Source organism: Malania oleifera, chromosome 3, assembly GCF_029873635.1.
Source record: "Malania oleifera isolate guangnan ecotype guangnan chromosome 3, ASM2987363v1, whole genome shotgun sequence".
Lineage (NCBI taxonomy): Eukaryota > Viridiplantae > Streptophyta > Magnoliopsida > Santalales > Ximeniaceae > Malania > Malania oleifera.
Window position 1 is genome coordinate 116086311 of NC_080419.1, and position 6000 is coordinate 116092310.

Sequence of the window (6000 nt, forward strand, 5' to 3'; positions counted from 1 at the left end):
ATATTCATTTCTTTAATTTATTGCTTAACCCTACAGTCTCTTGCATAATGACCTCTTTTTCCACATTTAAAACAAGTTTTTTGACTTTTGTCTGTTTTTTTACTTTTGTCTTTATTTTGTGGCTTTGAAGTTTTTTCATAATTTTTCTTTTCTTCTTATAATAGTTTTTATCATAATTTTTGTAATAACCTTTTGATGGTTTGTATTTTTTATATGTTTGTTTTTATGATATTTTTTGGAAGGTGCTTTAATTCTTTCGTACCCATATTGAGCCCATAAATTTCCTAATTCTCCTCTATTCTTTTTAAACTTATTTTTCATTTGAGATTGAATTTTTAACTCATTACAAAGTTTTAATCCTTTATGATTGATTACGTAAACAATTTGATCATAAGTGATTGATTCATAATTTGATCCTAAAGTTTCTTTAACCCGATCTTTAACTCTTTGATCAAATAATTTTGGTAATCCACTTATGAATTTTTCTTTCCAGAATCCAGATCTTCCATCTGGCCTGCTCATTATTTTTGCAATAAAGATATCTTTATACCATTGAAAATCTGATAATTTTGCACATGTAAGATTTAAAAGTATGACACTACTCAAATGGTGTTATTTAATATACTTAAAGATGGTGGAGCGCGCATGGGGCCCTTCCTCTATTGTGAGAGAGTGGGATAAGAGAAAGGACAAAAGTAAAAACAAAAAAAGGTGGTTGAAACAAAATCAAGGACCACATGCCAGTGCTGAATTGACTTTATGTTTCACGATTTATGTATATATATATATATATATATATATATTAAATTCCCATCTCATATTTTTGCACAAAATTCATTAAAATAATAATTTTTTCACATATAATGCATCCACCATCTTTAAGTATATTAAATAACACCATTTGAGGTGCATGAATTTAAATTCATAGACACAATGAATGAAAAATATTGAGTTTATTGAAGAAAATTCTTGTAACCATTTTATATAATTTCTTTAAAACTAGCCATGGCTTTATATTTTTAAAAATGTTTTAAAAATTATTAAAAAAATTAAATATCATAAGGGCATTTTGAATAGGGGTGGCAAAACTAGTCGGAATCCATGTGGGTGACTTGTGATCTGCTCATTTAAATTGAATTCAGGTTTAGTAAAAGGTGACCTGTTTATAAACGGACCAACCGGTTTAATAAACAAATTAGGTGTGTTTGGGTGGGATACCCATCGAGTGACCCGTTTAATTTGATATATATATATATATGTGTGTGTGTGTGTGTGTGTGTGTGTGTGTATTACATTAAAAAAATTATGTTTTTTCGTTAAGATAGTAATAAGTAAAATAAAAGAGTGTCATTTTTTTTAAAGTCACTTTATATGAAATGTTTTAAAAAATTAAAAATAAATAAATTATATTTTTAAACACTTAACAGGTACCCGTTTATTAAATGAGCTGATTTTGGTTTATATGTTAATCACCAGTTAGTTAATGGGTCAATCTGAACCCAAATTCGTTTAACTCCTACCTGTTTACGACCCGCTAACCCGTTTTGTCACCCATAATTTTGAAATAGTTGTAGATAGCTATAGGGATCTTTTGAAATAATGATTAGTAGTTATAAATATAAATTTAATACAATTATAAGGGTTTTTTGGGAGAGTTGTGGATAATTAAAGGAGTATTTTGGAATAATCATTGATAGTTATAGGGATAGATTTGATACTTCCGAAATATAACACCAAATAGGGGAATCCATTTTATTGTAATATAGATTAGGAGTATAGGTATGAAAATATAGTAATCAACATAGATTCATACACTTACATATAGTAAGTAATATTTTCTTAAAATATAAGATCTGCCAACACATTCACTATTACACTTTGAATGATGGTAAATATTTTCAGTGAAGTAAAAATATTTATAGAATTCTCATACATTGAAATTAATGTCATATGACTAAAAAACTTTTGAAATAGATGAAATTCAACATATCTATGTGACAAAAGTAAAGTAAACTAAAATATTTACAAAAACAAATTATAATAATGAAGAAAAATAAGAGAAAAAATGTTGAGCTCAACATTAGATCTAGTAATTTTCGGCAAATGAAATTTTAAGAGATGACCAAAATATAATATTCCATTTCTTTTAGAAAATTGCATTCATAAGAATATGTTTAAATCAGTTAAAATTGTATATGAATAATGAAAAGAATAAATATAAGATTTTAGGTTTATTCCATCTAACATGAAATAAGAGATTCATAGAAATTTACACAATAAAATTTGTGAATAGTTATTCCTTATAAATTCATTATAGATTAACAAAAAATTTTGTGTTTTTCTTTGCTTTATGGTGGCAAAATATTTTTCTGTAAACTATCAAATTATTTTGTTACACTAATTCAATTGTTAAAAATAAGCATTTCATGAACTAAGCATAAGTGATGTAACGAACTGAAATTTTATACCATTTTTTTTAGTTAATAATTAAAATTTAAAATTACTCTGATACCCTTGTATTATCTATTATAACATCTCAAGCCCCAAGTGAGCACTGAGGAATTTCTAATCATGTGCACACCTACGCAGCGGAAGACATAAACTGTACATCCACATTTATAATACCAGAATTCAGTAATTCTTCCCAAACCATACATACATATATATACATCACCCCAGTATCATATACTCGAAAATACAATTTCCTGTATACACTTACCCTATAAACAGGGTAGTGTAATCACCCTCTCTATCTACATGTAACGACCTACTATTTAGATGGTTTTTTTTTTATTACTATAACATCTAACATGCTCTGATACCATACTGGATTAAACTCAATCATCAACCTAAGCAGCAAGAAGTAGAAATCAAATAAACATATCCATATGTAGTTATATATAATACTAGAGTGCTAACAAGTTTCCCAAAAAAATATACATATATGATTGTTCCCCAAATATCCTCAACTAGTGAGGGCTATATAATAATACTCCCAAAAATATACTCACTCTCTACTGACAGGGCAGAACTGTGGCCCCTCTATCTGCGAGCCTGGTCTGCAAGCCTACCTGGATCACCTAAAAAATGCTAAAGTAATTGGGATGAGTCTATGCTCAGTAAGACGAAATATGCTATTGTTAGTGTGTAGCAGATGAGTTACAATATTATGAAAATCTATTTCTATAAAATCAGGTATAACTGGATTTGTAAATACAGTATAAGTAATAGAAACCACCACTATTTCCATGTTGCTTAACATATCAGTATTTTAGGTTACTATTTAAAATACTTCTAATGTACATAAGTATATTCTCTGTCTCTGTAAATCTGTATATACATAGTAATAACTGAAAACTTCCCTGTGGATAACTGTGTGTCATGATTTAACCCCTCATGATAGGGTTGTGCGGCCCTGTAGGCGAGATCTACCCTAGCTGACCGACCAGGGTAAACCACTATACTCCTTCAGTCAGATCGGCCACTCCTCAACCCATATCTAATGGGGAGCCTGTCCACGTCAGGGCATGATCGACCTACTACCACGTATTATCTAAATTGATGGTTGCACTCATAACTGAAATATCTGTAGCTACGATACCGTGCTCTGTAACTGTATGGTCCAATAGGGTCTGATACTATATAATACATCTCTATATACAACTATCTAATTTACCATGATTCTGAAATAACTGTATAAACCATGACAATGAAATAAACTGTAATGAACTGTAATTGTATCATCTGTATTTCTGAATTGAACTGTAATATGTAAGTCATGGTACTAATAATTGTATAATCATGGTACTGGAAACTACATAATCATGGTATTCTGTAATTACTTTAAAACATATCCATTGATTGTATATTCTGTATAACATACCCTAAAAATATTGTAAAACATACTTGTGTACTGTATTTATATTCTCAAGCCACACAGTGATTTAATACATAGTATTCATAATTTATAATCTGTATAATACTGTGAATAATAAACCGACAAAAATATACATTTTATACTGGAAATCATTTTAGAACTACCTAGCATAGCATATTTCTCTTACTTGATTCCTACTAAAATCCCTCTACTGAGACGGGTCCTATACTCGCAGGGTTTTCCACTCAACACCCTGAAAACCACATTTTCCAGAATAGAATATCAATATTTCTTGGCCTACATCATTTCCTACAACTGCCAGAAGGCCAAAAACTGAATAAAATACCTTACCCTAGATTTGGGATGAATTCCAACTTCGTCTCACCGACGATCCGCTTCGGCAAACTTGCAGAGAACTCCGCTAGGAGCTTCATCGTGGCCTCGGATCGTTGATTCGGTGACTAACACGGCCAAAATCGAAGGAAGAAGAGAGAGGAGCCATAGGGGTAGAGAGAGAGAGGGTTTTTGACAAATTTCTGCAATTAAAAATCAGTTTAGGACTATTCATACTGCCAGTTTCGTTGACGAGCCATGTCATCTCGTTGATGAGTCATGTCATTTTGTTGATGAGTCCTTAAGGAATTTCGTCGACGAACCTTACCCTTCGTCGACGAAATTCAGAGTAGCCCAAATTCTTCTCTCGGTATTTTCTTGTCGACAAAACTCGCCCTCATTGACGAGGTCTTACTGTACCCTTGTTGACGAAGTCTACTGCCTCTTTCTGTTCCTATTTCCATTTTCCTCTCTCTTTATTATTAAAATACTATTATTACTTGAGTCATTACACTACGAGCCTGATCCGCTCGCCTAACTGGATCACCTAAAAAATATTAAATCACTGAGGTGAGACAACGCTTAGTAAGAGGAAATATGTTATTACTAGTGTGAGACAACAAAGCTACATAAACACTATACTGATAAGTAACTGAAACAGTGAAAGTTGATAAGACAATATATAGTATTTTTCATATCTATTATGGTTTAAAATACATCTGTAATATATGGGTTTCTACTTATTCATACTTCTAGTATTGTAATATGTTTGCTGATATTCTGTAAATCTGTATACATATACATAACTGTGAAAATACCCTGAAAAATTGTACGTCATGATTTAACCCCTTATGATAAGGTTGTGCGGCTCGTAGGCGGGACTTAACTCTAGTTGGCCTACCAGGTAAGTCAACTGTAACTTTACCAATCATCAACTTGGCCAATCTGCAACCTCTCCTAGGCACAGTACTGGTATCTACCTCATCAAACCGGCCACCTCGACTCAGACTTCTAGGGAGCCTGTAATCCTTCCAGGCATGGTTGACGAAAACCTTCCACACACTATCTAAGATGTGTGGTTGCACTTTGATCTGTAATAGCATCGGTACCATACTCTGCTGATTGAACATAAATTGATTCATCAGGGTCTGATATTGTATATACTATTACTATTTCATCATGATTCCAAAATTATCATAACACCGAAAACTATTATGAAAATACTGTATTAATTGTTTTGTAATATCTGAACTTTATAAACTGTAATAACTAATCTGTAATATCTGAACTGCATAAACTGTACATCATAGTGTTATGACTTTAACATTTTGGAAATCATGGTAATCTGTACATGCTATAAAATATCTGTCTGTGTATACACTGTAATTCAAAATTTTGTATAATCTGATAAAACATACTTCTGCATATATACTATAAATCATAGTAATATGAAAACTGTATAATTTTTGTTGACCTTATAGGTCACGCCCGATTTTGATTATGACAAATACTCATTATATCTAATGAGTATTTAAGGTTGTGTGCAGGAATCTAAACTGTCATATCAAGATGCATATAAACAAAGTGAAGATTGAAGACCAAATCACTTCATGATTGTAATATATAATTCATTTGTGTAATTGATTTGAAATAGTAATTAGGACTTTACCTGTAATAATTATCACACACATCACATGTATGGTCTAATAGGTAAGCTCAGATTAAAATTGAATCATAACTAAAACTGGACCTAGAAAAGACCTTAGCACACTCACCTTTGCACTTGTATG